Source organism: Podarcis cretensis (genome assembly GCF_951804945.1).
Source record: "Podarcis cretensis genome assembly, chromosome: 14".
Taxonomy (NCBI): domain Eukaryota; kingdom Metazoa; phylum Chordata; class Lepidosauria; order Squamata; family Lacertidae; genus Podarcis; species Podarcis cretensis.
The window spans coordinates 17,852,102-17,872,434 of record NC_137183.1 but is presented as its reverse complement, the minus strand read 5'-3'; the positions used below and the strand labels follow the sequence as shown (position 1 = coordinate 17,872,434).

General features: G+C 45.8%; 1 protein-coding gene and 1 long non-coding RNA gene across 2 annotated transcripts in view; both read right to left on the bottom strand.

The window, feature by feature from the left end:
- The window catches only part of TMC3 (transmembrane channel like 3), a 56,620-nt gene extending 50,291 nt beyond the window's left edge, over positions 1-6,329 (bottom strand). Inside the window, exon 1 of the mRNA XM_079954205.1 lies at positions 6,271-6,329. The gene's annotated coding sequence lies outside the window, so the exon portion shown is untranslated. The remainder of the gene's footprint in view (positions 1-6,270) is intronic.
- The window catches only part of LOC307203559, a 60,770-nt gene extending 50,291 nt beyond the window's left edge, over positions 1-10,479 (bottom strand). The window contains exon 1 of the long non-coding RNA XR_013833291.1: positions 10,370-10,479. This is a non-coding gene — a long non-coding RNA (uncharacterized lncRNA). The remainder of the gene's footprint in view (positions 1-10,369) is intronic.
- Between the last annotated feature and the right edge of the window lie 9,854 nt (positions 10,480-20,333).

Below are 20,333 nucleotides of genomic sequence, written 5' to 3'. Positions count from 1 at the left end.
GAGCAACCGCAAAAACATTAGATGATCCCGAAATAAAGCGAGCAGAAACACAATATTAAACCTTAAGCAGTGCGAAGACTCTGCCAGAGCATGAGGACTGTTTTGCCAGGACTCTCACACTGCCTGGTTGTCAGACCAAGACAGACCCGACGGTCTCTAAACTCCTCAGTCCAGATGTGCGCTGACACTACAATGGGGAAAACTCGCGAAAAGTTAGGTTACATGTGATTGCCTTGCCCTGCCAGGCTCAAGGCCACTGTACATGATGATGAAGGAACCCCGGGCCATGAGACCACCTGGCCAAGCAGGAATGGAAGGGGCAGCCTGGAGCAACCACCCTGCATGCAAAATTTAACTGACCTAGGAATGATAGGATCTGACAAAGCAACACTTGCTTCAGAGGAAGCATTACAAGAATAACATCCTTCAAGGCAAACAGCTTTTCCACAGGCAAGCAGAAGTTTGAGCAACGGTATCCAGCTAGCCCCCAAATACATTAAAAGGGGCAGTAGGACCCACTGTCCTCCATTGCCAACAGAACACCCAGCTCCTCAGGGAATAAAGGGGCATCTAGTAAGCTAAGCAGAGGCTGGTGTCACATGAACCAGCCAGTAAAACAATCCACATAACGATACCCCCAGCTAAACGAGTCTTGACTCGCAATGTACAATCCAGAAAGGCACTAAAGGACTCAAGTGCTGCACAGCCTATTGAGCAACCACTGGCATCGCCTTATCAATATAAGGACCATCCAATTAAAGCCTAACTACTTAAAATCTTGAGGGTGAACCGGCAGTAGCCTAACAGCCGATTCAATATCGCATAATGCCAACAAGGCACCTCCTCCAATTTGTTGGTAAGCTCAACTGCCTGATCCAAAGATGCATATTTCACGGAACAATTCCGGAGGGATAGCATCATTCACTGAGGTGCCCTTGGGATGCGATAAATATGGATCAGATGGAATTATATGGGGCTTTCTTTGGGACGATCCCCAATGGGGATAAATGAAAATCGGGACTAGAAGGACAATCAAGGGGATCCCACCATACGTCCCAATGCAAGCTGCTTCCTAACCTTCTTTCTGGCTACCACAGGTAGCTCTCTAACTGGCTTTTGAGTTGCTGTATTCTGAGCCACTGGCTGAAAAGCCAGAGGAATCCCAAACCTTGGGGAAACCCTTCCCACAAGCACAAAGCTACTGACCCATCTAGATAACCTTTTAGCCAGACTTTCAAGGGCGATATTTTTACGGAAATATGGGCAAGAGGTATTGAGTTATTGCTTGCCAGCCCCCGCTTGGGCAAGATGCCCTGCCTTGTGTTGCCACCATGATGTGTAAATTTACAGGGCCAACACTGGCCAGAAACCCTAAAGAAGTCCCAACAAAGCTGCCACCAGGCCAGCTTCCTGCATACCAGCTTCCGGTTCTATTGCTCAGGGAATTTCCATTTGAAATGTGGAGCTGCGCAAGTGGTCCACATGTCCCCGTCCCTGTGATCCTAGCGAGCTAAGGGGATGATGGCAGCCCTGCGTCTAACATTCCCATCATAGTGAATTACCACTTATAGAATAGTGGGGTTGGAAGGAACAGTAAAAGCTTCCCTAAACAGGGCTATTTTAGATGTCTTCTAAAAGTCTGGTAGTAGACATCTGGTGGGAGGGTGTACCACAGGGCAGGTGTCACTTCCGAGAAGGCCCTCCAACTGGTTCCCTGTAACTTGGCTTCTCACAGTGAGGGAACCACCAGAAAGGCCCTCGGCGCTGGACCTCAGTGTCCGGGTAGAGTGATGAGGGAGCATGCAGCTGTCCCATACAGGGACCAATCCTGCAACCTAGGCATTACCGGCACCATACGCTGACCAGCTGAGCTATCCAGGATGATCCCTAAAGACCTGGAACAGCCTCACCCTGACCCCTGGAGAGGTCCAAGGTGATGTCTGAGTCATCATCAGAGCCCAGTGGTGATTTACCTGCAAGGAGGTGTAAGCATCATCCCTGCTCCGCTTTTTCCTGCCTCTGAAGACCTTCCTTCTGGAAGAAGGCATCTGGGGCATCAGCAAGTCATCCTCTGCAGGAGAGGCAAGCTCTGGAGGCATCTGCAAAGGCCCTGTCAGTCTGCAAAAGGAAAAAACCTAACCAATGTGGGAAACAGGTGAAACTAATGCTTTGTGCACCACATGGGGACACTATTCAGGCCAGAAACGCTGCCAGAGGCCATCAAATTCTAGGGCCAAGCGGGCCAAGCCCTAGGATCACCTGCCAGGCCAGACATAAATGTTTCCAATGAGATAACAAACTCGAGGCAGCCCACCGCCTGTCCAGGTACCCCTGTTTGCCCTTTAGAGGGAAGCACCCCCTCAAGAAACCCAAAGTTTTTTTTTTTTGTTTTTTTTTTTGGGGGGGGGGGGAGCAATATCACAAATGGGCCAAACTACCCAGCAACAAAATAGTCCAAAAGGAGCAGCTTGTTTTGCTTTGTTATAACAAGGGCTAAGTGGGGGATATGAACCCTGTCTCCCAGGTCCTAATCCTGTACTCTAGCCACTAAGCCACAATGGCTCATCTCTAAAATGGCAGTCGCCACTATCAGGGAAAAACAAACTTGAAGAAAATAAACTTGTTCAGAAACAGCATAGTTAAAGAGCATACAAAGAGTGCTCATTGGAGGCACAGAGAGCCCCTGGCTCCACTCTGTCTGCCTAAGATATACATTAGCAACAAGTGAGCCTGCAAACAAACAGATACATTCTTAATAGAGAGAATGAGTCACATGTCACAGGAACTTAACAATTTACTGTACTGCTAACTGGAGCAGGCTTAGGCTTGAAAAATATGTGCAGGCCGAGCAGGCCGTGAAGGCCTCCATGCTTCTGCTCTCTGCCTTTTTTGTCTCATTGCAATATTAAAGGAACACAAAATAGTGCTCCCGCCCAAGGCTAGATTAAAATTCGGCCAACAGCACTGCAATCACCCAAAATAAGGCCAACCTATGAGGATACTATAAACGAAAGTGATCCCAGGTAAGCTGGGAATGTATTGTACTGCTAACTGTAGCAGGCTTAGGCTTGAATGATATGTGCAGGCCGAGCAGGCCGTGAAAGCCTCCCTGCGTCTGCTCTCTGCCTTTTTTGTCTCATTGCAATATTAAATAAAGGAACTCAAAATAGTGCTCCAGCCAAAGGCTAGATTAAAATTTGGCCAACAGCACAGCAATCACCCAAAATAAAGCCAACCTTTGGGGATACTATAAATGAAAGTGATTCCAGGTAAGCTGGGAACAGCCCTGACTAGCCCCACAGTTAAACAGGCAAAAATGGGGAAAACCTTTTTGCAAAAGAAAGCCCCGAATGGGGGCTCTCTCCCTACTGGGAAAGGAAAGCCCAGGAGGATTATGCCCAGGCAGCGCTCACAGGTACAGGGAGAATCTTCCCACAGGACAGGGTAAGGGGTGGGGTGAGAAATCAAACAGGGGGAAAAAGGGGAATTAAATTAATTAAGGGACTAGAGAAGATTAAAAAGAAGGGGAAAATAAAGAAATGTAACCAGACAATGAGACAATGAGAAGATCACTCCACTGTCCTCCAGACGGTCCAAGTGCTCCAGGTGATCCGTTGCACGCAGCAAAAGAGAAAGTACAAGGCTGTGTGCAGAGTATTTAAACCTTTTACCCCTCCCACCAAAATTGCAACATAACTTTTGCCCCAGCAACTCGGCAATCCAATCAATGCCCCCCGGCCATCTTGGAGAACTTACCCAGCAACAAAGGGGTGGCTCAGTAGACCCCACCGCAACACGTGCTCTCCCTGAAGGAGAACACGCTTTGCAACACAGCTATATTCTAGCAAAGTAACATGTACAAAAATGCATTGTATTGCAGGAAATTGGTTTGCAAAAGTGTTCATTGGGCAAAATTGCATACCAAAATATGTATATTGAGAGAAATGTGTATTAAAATGCTGATGAATTTTCATGAGCAGAGTACTTTTTAAAAAAATTGCACACTATTGTGGAAATGTGGAGAAATTGAACTTAAGAGTGGAAAAAATGGGAAATGGAAACTGACAGATTTTGCCCTACCTAGGTTTGGGACTCAAAAATGTGGAAGCAGCAACCACATCACAAACGTAGCATCAAATCAAAGTTTGCTGCAGGAAAAGAAGCAAAGAGTCTTATGGCACTTTAAAGATGATCTATTTTAAATACCCTGCTGCGGAAGTTAAACGAGTACAAGGAATTCCTACAAATTGCATGAATTACCTAAAAAGCTGCCTTAGACCAAGATCAGATTGTTGACCAAGGATTCTGGAATGGGGACCAATGTCCCTGCTAGGGTTGACTGAATATGTAATTTTCTCCTATCCTGATGCAGTCCAAAATGCCTGGAGAACGCCAGACTGCCAAAGGCTGAATGAGGTTACCATTTTTATTTTTCAAGTTAACAGCCAAGACATTTCAGGACATTCCAGCTTTATAGGTACCACTCACCAGATGGCAGCAGAGACTGCAAGATAGCATAATGGGTCAAACTGTTAACTTTATCACTAGACATGAAAAAAAATCATACTTTAAAAAATTGTTTTAAATTCATGGGGAAACCCCCCAATGCTTCCTCCTTTGTTCATATTGAGGCTAAGCTACACCCTGCACAGCAGATCTGTGACTAGATCCCTCAGTGATATAATAATAATAATAATAATAATAATAATAATAACAACAACAATAATAATTTTATTATTTATACCCCACTCATCAGGCTGGTTCTCCCCATCCACACTGGGTGGCTCCCAACAGAACATAAAAATCACGATAAAACATCAAATATTATTACTTTTACATTAAAGCAACCGCACATGACAAGCCACCCTTGCTGAAATTCCTTCTCCTGTGCAACTATTAACTACAGAGCAGGAGCCCTGCCCTCCAACCATGCCTGGGGAAGTGGGTTTTTTTGTTTGAAGTCAAGAAAACCAGACTAGTCATTTTAACGTTTATTTCTTTAGAGCACTCGTATGCTGCTCTTCAGCCAAAAGTGCTCCTTGGGTGGTTAACAATCAAACAAGACAGTCGCTGTCTGCAGTTCTTACAATCTAAAAGTCGTGGCACAAAAGGAAAAGGGAACAGGGAGGGAGGAGGAAAAAATGAAATAACAATACAGGCACCGGTTCTTAAAGTTAAAGAATAACGGAAGGGAACGACCAGCAGGAATGGCAATACTTCAGTGGCAGAAGGGACAATTCCCATCTCTCTCACTGAAGCAGGCTAGAATGGCAGCTACCAAACAACAAGTGAGGTAGAGGAGGCCTGGCAGCAGCGGCGGAGGAAGCCGCTCAGGCGCCTGGGGCGAGCTGCCCATAGGGGTGGGGCAAGCCACCCATAGGGGCAAGGTGTACTGCAGGGCCTCCAGAGTCTGCCTGCCTCCTCTCTCTCAGTTGCCCTACAGCTGGGGGGGAGGCAGTGGGCGGACCGCGTCACTCCCAGGCCCCGCGGTGAGTGCCACCCGGCATTTTGTCACCCCCCTCAGTGGTGACACCCGGGGTAGACCGCATCCCCCCCACCTCCCTTCCTCCGCCCCTGCCTGGCAGAAGAAATCCTTCAGCAGAGCTGATTGAATGAGCCCTGCTTCCTATCTCAAGTGATTTTTGCAGCCAGCCTGGGTGGGATGTTAGTATCCAAAATGCCTATTGAAAGGGTTAATGGCAAGAGCTGTAGAACTCTGTGATGCCGTATGCTCTGTGGCCGTTATGGCCATTATTTCCGTTATGGCAGTTAACTGAACAGTCTGAACAGTCAGAGCAACAAGTATGTCATGTTGCGCTGTCTGTCTCAGAGCTAGTTAGTCCGTAACAGTTTAATCTATGGCTGGTAAAAACAATTTACCATGGGTGATGGATTGCTGCTCTACAGCGCCCTCTGGTGTCACATTTTATAACACATTTTTAACGTTATAATTGACCAGTGTAGCTGAGTCCTATTTAAGACGTACAGTGGTAACTCTGGATGCGAACAGGATCCGTTCTGGAGCCCCATTTGCATCCTGAAGAGAACGCAACCCGTGTCTGCACATCTGCGTATGCGCGGGTTGCGATTCGCCGCTTCCGCGCATGCGCGTGACGTCATTTTGAGCACCTGCGCATGCGCGAGTGGCAAAACCTGGAAGTAACGTATTCCATTACTTCCAGGTCACCGCGGAGCGTAACCTGAAAACACTCAACCTGAAGCATATTTAACCCGAGGTATGACTGTATTAGCAACTTAAGAATCACTTACCTGCATTGTCTCTTCAATCTGCAACCGTAAGCACACTAAGTAAAAGTTATGTGTTCTTTAACCTTCAAAAGAGTGTCCTATGTAGTTTTTCTAGGAGGGAAAAGAAAACTTATTAAAGGCTTAAATGACCCAGGGCTGTCTTCTAAGCATACTCTTTAAATGGGCACTAGGGTCTAATTCCCACAGCCTTCAACCACTGTCATCCCGCCCCCATTTGCCTCATAATCCTTATTCATTGGCTCTGCTGTGGCAGGCCCATGGGAGCCAACTCCTAGGGGCCAAGGTCTCTTTGCCCCCCCATAAAATACTTGGGGGAGCCAGGGGGCCAAAGTTGATGGGCATTGCCATTCAAATGGTGTGTGCATGCCATTTGATCAATAATGGGCTTACCTGCCCCCTCCCATATTTTATTCAAGTTGGCACCCCTTGGCAGACTAGCTTCATTAGACCTCCTCTGCCATCTGCTTGCCACCTGGGGCCTGCCATTCCCTCAGACTGCCTCAGTGGGAGAGATAGGAAGCAGGGCTCATTCATTTCTCCGGCTTTGCTGGAGATGATTTTCCTCTTCCCTCCCTGTTCCTTTCCCCTTGTGTATCTTTTTATTTTTATTTTTATGTTTGGTGCGGACTGTCTTGTTTTGCTTGCAAGTAAGCTGCTTTGGGGGACGTGGGTGGCGCTGTGGGTTAAACCACAGAGCCTAGGACTTGCCAATCAGAAGGTCGGCGGTTCGAATCCCCGCGACGGGGTGAGCTCCCGTTGCTCTGTCCCTGCTCCTGCCAACCTAGCAGATCAAAAGCACGTCAAAGTGCAAGTAGATAAATAGGTACCACTCTGGTGGGAAGGTAAACGGCGTTTCCATGCACTGCTCTGGTTTGCCAGAAGCAGCTCAGTCATGCTGGCCACATGACCCGGAAAGCTGTCTGTGGACAAACGTTGGCTCCCACGGCCAATAAAGCGAGATGAGCGCCGCAACCCCAAAGTCGGTCACGACTGGACCGAATGGTCAGGGGTCCCTTTACCTTTACCTTAAGCCACTCTGGGAGCCTTTTTGACTGAAGGTGTACAAATGCTCTAGGTGCCCAAACTCAGCCCTCCAGATGTTTTGGGACTACAACTCCCATCATCCCTAGCTAACAGGACCGGCAGTTAGGGATGATGGGAATTGTAGTCCCAAAATATCTGGAGGGTCGAGTTTGGGGATGCCTGTTCTAGATAAATAAATAACACTCCTTCTGCTGCATGGATCGACTTTGTTGGCATAAGTTACTTCTTTAGCAGCTCGCCGCTACCAGCTTTCCAGTTATGCTCAAGGCGTGTCTCTGATTTCCCCGGCATTCATTTGCTCAGCGCACGGCACATAATGAATGGCCTCGGGTCTGTCGGAGGCGCCAAGAGCTCGCCCTCTTCATCAAGAGCAAGGCTACTGATTTGGAAAATTGTCCTTTGCAAACAAGCTCGCTACAAAAGTTCCTTTCGGCTTTATCGCTTATGTATATATTCATGCTTCACGGAGAGCCCCAGCGTTTAGGCTTTGTCACATGCTGCAGTTTAGAGCAGGAAATTTGCCCAGGAGGGAAGAGGATTTGGGTTTATTCTGTTTCAGACACTTGGCTCTTGGGGAACTGAGAAGGCAAGTCGCTGATAAGCACAGATTGTTCCTGCCTTTGCAAATGCTGATAATTAGGCTCTGCACATAGGGCTGGCCTCGCCATTAGGCAAACTAAGGTAATTGGCTCAGGCGGTGGGATCCCACTGGGATCCCGAGGTGGCAGATGCTACCACTGTACCTGCCTGAGGCCACGCTTTCCCGCCCACTGCTGCCACTGCAGGGGAAACAAGGAGAAGTAGTGGCAGCAGCAGTGGCAGGTTCCAGTGAGATCTCATAAGCTCTGGAAGAGCACTGTGCAAGCTTTCACGACTGATTCTGCTTCTCTAATGGCAGGGGGCCCTATTAATTCCTTCCTAAAACATGAAGGTAACTTCATAAATTTAAAAGGAGTTTCTCGTTGTGTTTCTGTTTTATTTTCTCCATAAAATAATGTACAATTGAAAGAAGAAAACTTAAGCCAGCGGTAGCATGTGAGGGATTTGGCTCACGCTGATTTTTGCCAGCCAAAGCAAATGCTCCAGACATGACATTTGCAAAGTGAAGTCAGATGCCAAACTGGGGAAGATGATGTGCCCAGCTAGGATCAGTAGGCATACAACTACCATCACAGACTGGTTTCCAGTGCCCAAGCTCAGATTTCTGAATGGTGTCAAGAGAGGGTTCCTGCCCCCTCCCCATGCCACCGGGGGTGGATCTACACACAGGAAGAAAACGCTATAAATAATCAGAAATTAAATTGTTATAACAAATGGGGGGAAAGCACTATGAAAAATCACAGGGAATTTTTTTTGCTCTCCAGTGCTATCTGATGTTCCATGCTTATAACACATTCAAAATATTGTTTTTTGACTAATGTAGCTGAGTCCTGGGTGCAGCCGGAATCAAAAGCGGACAGCACAGTTAATGCAAACATTACCTTTGCACAGTAGGTGAGGTTCCACACACCCTCACACAGATCTTGCTAACCTTCATCCAAGGAAGCAAGAGGCATTGCCAGAGTTCAAGGATACATTCCAGCCAAGCAAAAAACATTCAGTATGCAAAGCGGGACCATTGGGTGATGTGGCTTGGAGAGAGGGTCTGTGGCCTGAGGAGTGTTCCAAGGGCCAGAATGAGAGACCTGGAGGGGCCACATGTGTCCCCAAGGCCTGAGGTTCTCTACCCTTCCCTTCAAACAATTGAGATTAAAGATGAAATTGCCCCATGAACGGTGCACATGTGACTTTCTAAACTAAAATGCCACTTTTAAGATTGAGGGTGGGGGAACGGACAAAAAAACAACAACCAAAGAAGCAAATAGCAATACTAGTGTTGAATATTTGCTCGGAGTTGTTTTGGCTCATGTCGTGAGCTGGTAAACCGCATTTCTTTGGAAATGAACAGCACATATTAAAAGGCCCCACTGACTTCAGTGCGCTTTGATCACGCAATCTGAAAGCAAAGAGCGCTTGAGCACATTGCCTACTGGAGACCGCTGATGCAGATGGACGTGAGGAACAAAGAAAGCTGTGTGGGCCTTGCAGATTGTATTTAGAATTCAGATGTACAATAAGGGAGGGGGAAATTGGCACAGGACCTCTGTAAGTTAACACAGAGGGTGCCAAGGGTGGCCTGTGAGAGACACACAGCTGACAGGGTTCATTTCAGGATATTGAAGCCTGCCCATCTGTGCTGGATTTAAACTGCTGGGATACTTTTATTTAGTGAAATGCCACATTTGGGTGCAGCGACAACAATAATGATTGAACAGATCCTTTCAGTGTGCAGAATCTGATTGATGTGTCAATACTATATGTCACCTACTTATATCCTGAGCTGTTTCCTCTGCAAAAGTACAACTACTTACACAGCGGAAAACTCAGCCAAATGTAATTCGGCAGCGACAAGGGCAAAGTTCTGTGTTTAGACACACACACAAAATAAATGGGATGGTAGATATTTGGCGCTGTGGTCTAAACTATTGAGTCTCTTGGGCTTGCCGATCAAAAGATTGATGGTTCAAATGCCCATGACGGGGTGAGCTCTCATTGTTCGGTCCCAGCTCCTGCCATCCTAGCAGTTCGAAAGCACACCAGTGCAAGTAGATAAATAGGTACCGCTGTGGCGGGAAGGTAAATGGCGTTTCTGTGTGCTTTGGCACTTGTCACAGTGTCCCATTATGCCAGAAGCGGTTTAGTCCTGCTGGCCACATGACCCACAAAGCTGTCTGTGGACAAACGCCAGCTCCCTCAGCCTGAAAGCGAGATGAGCGCCGCAATAACATATTCGCCTTTGACTGGACTTAAAGTGCAGAGGTCCTTTACCTTTTACCTTACTTGGCTTTGCACTACTAGATGTGCAAAGGATCTCAGGACTGTAGCAGATGACAAGCTGAACACGAATCAGCCCTGCTCAAGGGCAGTGGACAAAGTTAGGAAAAAAGGTTTTCAGTGCTTATGCTCACAATGTTAAATAAATAAACCAGAAAATAACACCTGCAACTGTAAGTACAGTGGTGCCCTGCAAGACGAATGCCTCGCAAGACGAAAAACCCGCTAGACGAAAGGGTTTTCCGTTTTGGAGGCGCTTCGCAAAACGAATTTCCCTATGGGCTTGCTTCGCAAGACGAAATGTCTTGCGAGTTTTTCCGACTTTGTTTTCCTCCCCCCCCTTTTTCTAAGCCGCTAAGCCGCTTATCTGCTTATCCGCTAAGCTGATAAGCTGCTAAAAGCCGCTAAAAGCCGCTAAGCCGCTAATAGCGCTAATCCGCTAAGCCATCAATGGGCTTGCTTCGCAAGACGAAAAAACCGCTAGACGAAGAGAATCGCGGAACGGATTCTTTTTGTCTTGCAAGGCACCACTGTATCTTATTTTTCCATCTTTTAATCATTTCAATGTGGGGGAGGGGGTGACAAGAAATTTTCCGCACCAGGCACCACCTGGCCTTGTTATACCACTGGTCCAACCCCCAGGAATGCAGGAATAATGCACCCTTCTCATACAGGGATCGAACCTACAACCTTGGCGTTATCAGCATCATTCTCTAACCAACTGAGCTATCCACTACGTGGCTCTGAAAGAATGATTATTGATCACTTAGCACAAAACAAAATTATAGGCTTTCAAGAATGTGCTAATAGATACAAATGACAAGTGTTCAATCAACCAAATGATGCAGATGCACATATTGACCAGGCTAACAAATGAGACCATTATAGGATGCAGAAGCTGGCCTTCTGGGCTAGGAAACTGCTTGAAGATTTGACCTTTTCCCAAAGGAATCATCTTTCCTTGGGTAACAGGAGACCCAAAGCAGGACTGGCCTGTCCATGAGGTAGGGTGAGGCAGTTGCCTTGGGCAGTGGAAGCCCAAGAGGCAGTGTCTCCATGGGTGCCCTACCCTGCCCACCCTGCCACCGGCAGCGGTGCCAGCTTCCGATGATATTTTGCAATCTTTGTGGGTGCCACAACACAACCCAGCTAAGGGAGGTGGTGGCAATGGGGAGGTGGGGCAGTGGCATGGCATGGTGGCCTGTTTCTGTTTTGTCTTAGGGCAGAGAAATGAGACAAACTGCCCCTAACCTGAAGCCTAACACATATCCTTCAAATTATAGTATACTATAAAATGTTGGGGATCAGTCTGCCCACCTCTGCTCCCTTCTCCCAATTAACCTCCATCTCCAGCATCAGCACCATGATACTAGCAGGAGTCTCCCAGCGTGACTTCATCAGGGTGTCACCTCTAGATCTCAGCTTTCAGCCCATACATTTCATGGTCTGAGATGCTTCTGACTTGGCAACCCTAGCTGCATCTGAAATCATAGATTACAGTGGTTCCCAACATTTTTGGCGTGGTGACTCACAATTCCGAATTCACTTGGTATGGTGACCCATTGATATATTAACACAGGAATGCTAGACCTCGGGTCTTCGGCAGCCATTGTCTTTGTGCATTTTAACTGCAAGTTAACCAATTCTACAACCATTACTTGGGATATCCAAGCCAAAATTAACTTACCACCTATGAGCACCTTGTTGGGTCCATCATTGAATCTTTTGCCAGCCACCAAAGAGATGTTCTAATGCATCAAAATGCAATACCTGATCCTTTCAGTATTTGCTTACAAGTGTCAACATAGTATTGCAATATTTTTCAGTATTGCAAAAACAAAGTTATAGAGATTTTGATCACATGCCAGCTAAAGATTAATTATCTGGGGTTTACTTATATAGCCCACAACCCACAGGCTTTGTGACCCACTTATGGAGCACAACCCACTGCTTGGGAAATGCTGGTCTATGATGTCAGCTGTAGGCAGTGCTATTTTTCTGGAAAAAGAGGTGCCGAAACTCACTATGAATGTCTCTCTTATTCTCTTATAATGGCAATGGTGCCCACCTGAGTTCTAGTGAGTTCTGGCTGGAAAAAGCCCTGGTTGTAGGGCGGGTGAATATGACTCTGCCAAAACAGTCTCCTGTGTCAAATGGAGGAGGCTGAATTAGACCCATGGGCCAGAGGTTCCCCACTGGTGGCTTAACCCGAGGTTGACACTTCAAAACTGAGTTGTAATAGTCAACTGCCTGAGTGAGCAAGGAGCTGGGAATCAGGGAGAAGGCCTGAAATACCTTATTGCTGGGACAGCATCCTGACCAAAACAGGAAGTCCTTTGTAACTCTTCCTGTCCTGGATTGCCCAATAGCCAGCCTGGCTGGGCGGGGCCTGTTCTGAGCCTGTGAACTCTTCACTGCCCAGATGTTTGGCCAGCTGTATGGGGAAGGGAGAGAGAGAGAGAGAGAGAGAGAGAGATAGAGAGAGAGAGGTTGGCTGTAGGGCAAGAGCGCTCTCTCTGGAATTTCCCCCAGGTGTTGGTGTTTAATGGCAAAATGGGGTGAATCAGCAAGTCTGTTTTATATTGGTACTTTTGGCTATATGCTGTGCTAACGAATATTTACACAAAATCCTCCTGCACAGCAAACATATGATTGATGATAGTATCCATATGGACTTCTGCTTAGAGTTATGGGAGGAATGTAAACCAAGAAAAACAAATAGCCTCGGTCGTAATTAATACCGTAGGACTGCTGCATGCCCCCCACCCCACCCCCGAACCCCTCCTTTGCCTTAGCCGAACTGCTGAGTGCATTCTTGGAAAGGGACAAAAAGTGATTGCTCTGGGAGTACAAACCTAAATCCAGAGCAAAGAATGAAAACCTGCCCTTCTCTGCTATGGTGATGGGCAGGGAGCAATTAGGCCCAGCCATAAGTACTTCAATAATGAGTGCTTTTGATCCCTACACACACACACACACTTTTTCATTGTTGTAAGGTAGGTCAGTAGAGCTGTTTCCAGGTTATTTTATTTGTTTATTTATTTAGGGTTAACATAGGAGCATAAAAAGAGCCCTGCTGGACCATCCTGTTCTTGCAGTGGCCAACCAGGTGCTTGTTTGAAGCCCCACAGTGGGACCTGAGGGCGCAGTGCCCTTGTGATTCCCAGCAGCTGGCATTCAGAGACATATTGCTTCTGACAGTGTAGATAACACACAGCCACCATAGCTGCAGAGGCTGTTGCACTAGCAAATGGGTTTTAATGTTGCACAGCAGACAAATCCAATGCAACAGCTGCGCTAGTGGCAACTCAGGCAACAGACTGCACAATCTACTGCACAAGAGAGTTACGGTACCGCTAACCTGCTTATGCATTCTCCAGTGCAACAATGCTCTCCTGGTGCCAATCATTTCACCCGCAGAGCAAGTATACCACTAAGCGACTTTAACTGAGCACTGTGCTGGATACAACTCAATGATCGAAAGAATTGAGTATCATATTGTAAGGACTGGCTGAATCTTTATATCCCTGCCTGATCACTGATGTCTTGTTGGAGTTGCTGTTGGTGGCCCACCATGGCATAAATGCAGGGTTCGTATCCTCTTGGGCAGGGGTAGGCAATGTAAGGCCCGGGGGCCGGATGCGACCCAATAGCCTTCTAAATCCGGCCTGGGGACAGTTCAGGAATCAGCATGAGAAGAATGTGTCCTTTTATTTAAAATGCATCCCTGGCTTATATGTGGGGCATAGGAATTCGTTCATCCCCCCCCCAAAGAAAATATAGCCTGGCCCACCACATGGTCTGAGAGACAGTGGACCAGCCCACATCTGAAAAAGGTTGCTGACCCCTGCTCTAGGAGCTGTACATTCAGTACTGTGGGTCCAGTTCTATGGAACTCCTTTCTGGTTGAGATCAGCCAGGTCTGCTCCCTGTTGAATGTCTGGCACTTGGTGAAGGCTTTCTTATTTCCGTGTTTCCAGTGGTATGGCTAATTTCAACCAATTTGATCTGTATGGTGTCTCTTTGTAACCTCAATGTACACCGCTTAGAAACTACGGTGTTACATGTTAAATTAGGGATAGGCAAATCTATCTGTTTTGGTTTCTCATTTATCTAATCTTAAATTCCATTTTCTACATTGCCACATCAGTTTCCAATTAAAAAAAAACCATCAGCATTTTAGTGCAAAATTCTCCTAATGTACAAGTATACATGCAATTTTGCCTAGCAGATACATTTTTGCAAAGCATTTTTTCACCAATATATGCATTTATGTACATTTTATGTATGTGTGTCAACACACACAGAGAGAAATTTTTGTACACATTACTTGGCTGCAGAACTGCATTGCAAAATTCAGAGATGTGTGAATTTTGAAGGATGCCTGCATTTCAGTTTGCATATGGTTTTGCAAAGTGCGAATTAGGTATATCCGCCTTTAAATGCAAACTGAATTGAATTTCTCTCTCATCCCTAGTGGTACATACATTGTGATACAATAAATGAATAGATAAGAGTAGCAAAGTAGAACAACAGTGAGATGAAACACCAAGTTCTTACGAATAGTTGACTCTTGTCTCTCTCTTCTTAATGGTTTGGGATTCATCCTGCGGCAGTGTGTGTGTGGGGGGGAATGGGATCTGCTCCCAGTGGCACGTGTGTGTTCTTTGCCCGAGGAAAGTTGTATCCAGCTTCATTAACATGTACAAGGAGCTGCCAGCCTTTCATCCTGGTCTCAGGCATCATGAATGAATTTAATCTCATCTCTCACATGTTTCTCTGCAATACAGCCTGAAGCCCTTCTGGAGCCCTTCATTGTCTGCTGCAGGATGTTGATTAACCTCAATGATTCTGTTTCTCTTAACCTTGCCACCACAATAGGCTCTCTGTCTCTTCACATTGCCTCTTCCGGAAGCTGAGTACTGCTCTCGACAAATCCCTGCCAACCGTTTCTGCAGTGCAGGAAACAAACCTCGTGATGGCAGCAGTGAGCTGAGAAGAGGTGCCCAGGACACTCAAGTGATCTCTCTCTCTCTCTCTCTCTCTCTCTCTCTCTCTCTCTCAAATTTGCGGTTTAAATGTGGTGAGAAATCTCACAGTACGGTGGCGAATCTTCTGTGCTCATCTGTCCATCTGTCCCCCAGCAAATCCAATCTAAAAATTAACAAAGAATTTTGTCAGTCAAGATGGTCTACTTTCAGTTGCACAACTCTTGGTTCTGCAAGACTTGGGACTGTTTGGAACACAACCATGAAAAGTGTACTGGGAGTGCATGGACTCCTGCTTTAAAAATAAAAACACTTTGTCCGTCCACATCTAATCTTGCCCCTTTCTAAAATTTATTTATTGGTGTGAGTTTTTCTTGTTGTAAATCTACCAAAGGATAAAACAAAACAAAACTGGAATTAAGGGGTTTTCTTAGGACAGTGGAGGGTGTTTGTACCTTGGTTCTCAAACGCAATCCGTTCTGAAAGTCCATTCAATTCCCAAAACCGTTTGAAAACCAAGGTGTGCCTTCCAATTGGCTGCAGGAGCTTCCTGCACTCAATTTGAACCCGCATCAGATGTTTGGCTTCTGAAAAACGTTCAAAAACTGCAACACTTACTTCCAGGTTTTCGGCGTTCGGGAGCTAATTTGTTCGCCAACTAAGCCGTTTGAGAACGAAGGCTCCATTGTATTCTGTTGGTGTAGTGTGAGTGGAAATGCTTTGCTAGGGGTCAGGGAATAGAGTCAGTTGGAGGGCGGACTGAGAATTGTCCCTATTTTCATCTGACGAATGTTGGAGGGTATGCATTCAGTTCTGGGGGCCACCAGCCAGTTGCGGGTGTGCCTGAGGCATAACTTAAGGCAACAACTTCCAACCATCAGTGGGTGGCTTCCAGCACACACATCTGAACAATCCGCTACTTTGCAGTGCGTTAAGTGTCCCTCATTCAAATTCCCACCACTGCTGCAGGTGGCTTTAAAGAAACCACTCCCTCTCAAGCCACAGCCGATGTAATTACTACATGTGTCACTTTTCCAGTGCATAGAACGTAAAGCAGAAAGAGGAAAGAAAACCTTCGTTTAAACACAAGAACCCTCCTTATTAAACACAAGTGGTCTGCCAACCATAATAAGCTCGCGGGCGCCACCCCAAGAGCAGCACTTGAGAAAATATACTGGCGAGATGTGCCGTGCCAATTAAATCTCCCTGGCAGGCTAGGCAAACTTCCTAAAAATAACCCCTGTTAATTCATCAGGAGAGATTATCTTGTTAAAATTTGCTCACACCTTGTTCTAACACATTTGCACCCGCGAAATCCAAAGTAGTGATGTTGCAGGGAGAAACCAAGGACACTTCCTTATGTCATAGGAAAATCTTTGGTGACTGGTTTCATGCTGAATAATAATAGCAATATACAATAATTAAACGCTATTGATCCTCCCTTTCTGTAGTCTCCTCTACTATCAAAATGAGGTAGGCCTCTGTCTGTTCTCAAGGTGTTTCCTATTTTTCTGTAAAACTATCTATTACCACTAGCAGTGACAGCAATGATATGGGGTGGGTTGGGGGGGGCATGTTTCCCTTGCAAATTATGTTACTTTGCTCGGGGAGGGATCAGTTTCCCCCAGATAATTTTCTGATGCCCTAGAGCAGACTTCCTCAAACTCAGCCCTCCAGATGTTTTGAGACTACAATTCCCATCATCCCTGACCACTGATCCTGCTAGCTAGGGATCATGGGAGTTGTAGGCCAAAAACACCTGGAGGGCCGAGTTTGAGGAAGCCTGCCCTAGAGAGTGATCTCATTTAGCACATTTATTTGACTTTTATTTAGCTAACAAAGCTAAAAACTTTGAAACTGCCAAGCTTGTGTAATATTGTATTTGCAGTTGGCATCAATTCATTGTTACGAATGAATTTATGAAATGGAAGGTTTTTTCCATGGGAAAATAAGGCATTGGAAAGTTTCCCAGAAAATTTTCCGCCCCACATCACTGAGTGATAGTACACAGCACACCCAAACACACACACACAAGAGAGAGAGAGAGAGAGAGAGAGAGAGAGAGAGAGAGAGAGAGAGAGAGAGTTGTAGTACCTTGAAAACGAAACCATGGGCCAAAGCCCAGCTATCTATAAAATACCACATGGATCTGTGCTTTGACTATAATAGACTTACTCTTCTGGAATTCTGCTACCAACAGATATAGCAGTTCTTTCCCCTACAACATTAACACAACAACAGTGATAACTGAGAATGGGGGGAAACCCACAAATGCATTCCAACATATAGTCACAGAAGGAAGGTATGTATAGAAAGCAATGGTAGCCTCAGATATTAGGGGTCCTTAGGCAAGATGTCCTTCGGTGGACCACCTTTCTCATCACCCAGGGCCATTTGCCAGCCTTCTTTGGGCATTCTGTTTGTGTGGAGAGATGGTGGGAGGGAGGACCTGTCAATTTCAGTTTTTCAGTTTTTCAAATATTAAGTTTGATTCTGCACATTTCCACATCAGTTCACTATTCTTTTAAAAGCCGCCATGAATATTAACCAGCATTTTAGTGTGAATTTCTCCCATATGCATGATTGTATGCCATTTTGTCCAATAAGCATATTTTTGCGAGGTAATTTACTCTAAAAGAATGCATCTGTTTCTTTTAAAACTCATATATACATTTTTTTAATGCACAGTTTACCTCATCACATGCCTTTTTGTACACATTATTTGGCTGGAGAACTGCGCTGCAAAATTCAGAAAAGCGTGAATGTCAAAAGGATGGCTGTATTTCCCTTCTCATATTATTTCAGCAAAATGCGTATTAGGTAGGTTCACCTTTAAATGTGAACTGAATTGAATGTACCCCCCCCATTCCTCCTTGCGTGGAAAACCAGCGAAGGAATTGGGGGGGGGGCAAATTCAAGCATGCTAAGCTCTGCCCTGCCACCGCTTCCATCTCCTTCCATGAGTGGAAGGGCAAACCTCTGGTGCAGGGAGCTTCCTGTACCTGGAAGCCATGATAGAGTGTAATTCTCAGCTTTTCCACTCACCCCCCCCCACAAGCTTTAAACTGGACGTTAAATTTTCCATCGCCCTAATTAGCTGCTGGTGTAAAGATGGGGGGGGGGAATGAAGGATTTTAAAATATGCTGATGTTTATTATTATTTGCTTAGTGGGCCTATTTATAGGTGGATTAATTTGCCTGGTGGTTTCTAAAAGAGAAGCTGTAACAAAATCATACAAGTTTGATATCATGCTATATATTGCTTCTGGCGTTTGGGAATTTGGGGAGGGTGTGTTCCCTAAATGTACAGTTGAGCCATTTTGACATGGCCTCTTATAGGGACAAAGCAATTAACTTTCTTTTCACTTTTCTTTCTGTTACTGATAGCTGGAAGTTAGGTCCAGATAGGCTGCAGAAGATACCCAACTCCAATAAAGTTCTTGTTGATAATTGGCTCCCGAAGAAGCATTATTATCCTTACACAATAAGGATGTGAGCTACCAAGCCCAATTCAAAGTTTTGCTGTTAGAATACAGAGCCCTAAACCAAAGATTGAGAACCTCAGGCCCAGGGCCCGATTTAGCTTTGATGAGGCCCTAAGCTACTGAAGGTTTTGGGGCCCTTTATATGTCCAGCTGTCCTTTGTCAACAACAAATTGTCGCTGTTTTCTGTGTTGAATATATGCTATATGGTAATTATGGACCTAATAGGTCCATACACAACACAAAACACTGTTGCTGTGTGTAGGTTTTATTTGATTTGTTTTTTATCTTATATTTTGGAAATGTACATCCAGGTTTTTTCCCTTTAATTTTTTTGGGGGCCCCCAAAAGAGTGGGGTCCTAAGCTGTAGCTTCTTTAGCTTATACGTAAATCCAGCACTGCTCAGGCCTGACAGGCAAATGTGGCCCTCTAAGACTCTCTGTCTGGCCCTTGGAAACTCTCTCTAAGCCACACCTGCTTGCCAGCCACACCTGCTCTTGCCTCAGGCCAAACTCCTCACCAACCCTGCTTTGCACCCTCCTTGAGTGTTTTTGCCTGACTGGAATGTGCCCTTGAACTCGGATAATACTTCTTGCTTGCCTAGTTTCTACACTAGGCTATTGTACAAGGCAAAATTCATAGCCAGGGCTCTGCTTCTTCTGCCACTGGCTCCACCTACCACTGGCATGTCAGCCTGCGTGGCATGATGCCAGAGGTCTGGGGCTGAACAGGGCTCTTAAGCCAAAAACAGATTTCCCACTTCTGGCCTAAATTCAGTGCTTCTTAAGCTATCTGATGTGGTGGACAGGCAAGTCCAACCACCCTAATCTGCCAGGGGTCAGGACCATACTTGTGCCATATTATTGTTGTATTCATATACACAGGCACATAAGCACATCTGTTCAGGAAAATGTTTCTCCCTCACCGCAGCTCGATGTGTCCAAGACATGAGTATTCTTGCCTCCACTCAGTTCAAAGTCTCTGCAGCAGTGACAGAAACTCTGGGGCTCTCCACCCCTCCTGGCTGTCACTTCCCTTCCTGTGCTAGAATTCCAGTGTGCTTTTTCAATTATTCTGTTGTTTCTTTCTTTCCTAGAAACTCGCTGTGGACGGGCAGATGATGGTTCGTGGGCTGGCATCACTTTGCGGGCCACCATTTTGAGTAACACCGCCCTAAATGACGTTGGACTCAAGTAACTGGTGTTATGTGCATTTTGATAAGCAGGACAGGTCTTGCTCGTTTGTCCCACCCGCAACAGAGGCAACAAAGGTGGTGAGACCAGACAGGGAATTCTCGGTGGTGGTACCTTCCAAGTGACATTCTGTCATCATCTTCAGTAAAAATATTTCAGAGGAGACGAAATGTCTTTTTATTTGGCTAAGGTGTTGGTCCATCAGATGATTTACTTTTGGGGTGTTATTTTACAGATGCTATTGCTGTTGATTTTATTGTAGCTCGATTAGGATTCCGTATTTTCAAAGGATGCTTTATACTTTCTTTATGCTCTTTATACTTATCTCTGTTCTTAACCACCCCGTGCTCTAGAACAGCAAGATATAAATGTCCTGTTTAAATAAAATTAAACAAGTTAAGTAGAATTTGGGAAGGCTGCCAAGTGGCCTTCACTACTTAAACCACAGATCTTAAAACCAAAGCAGTAAACCCTGAAACC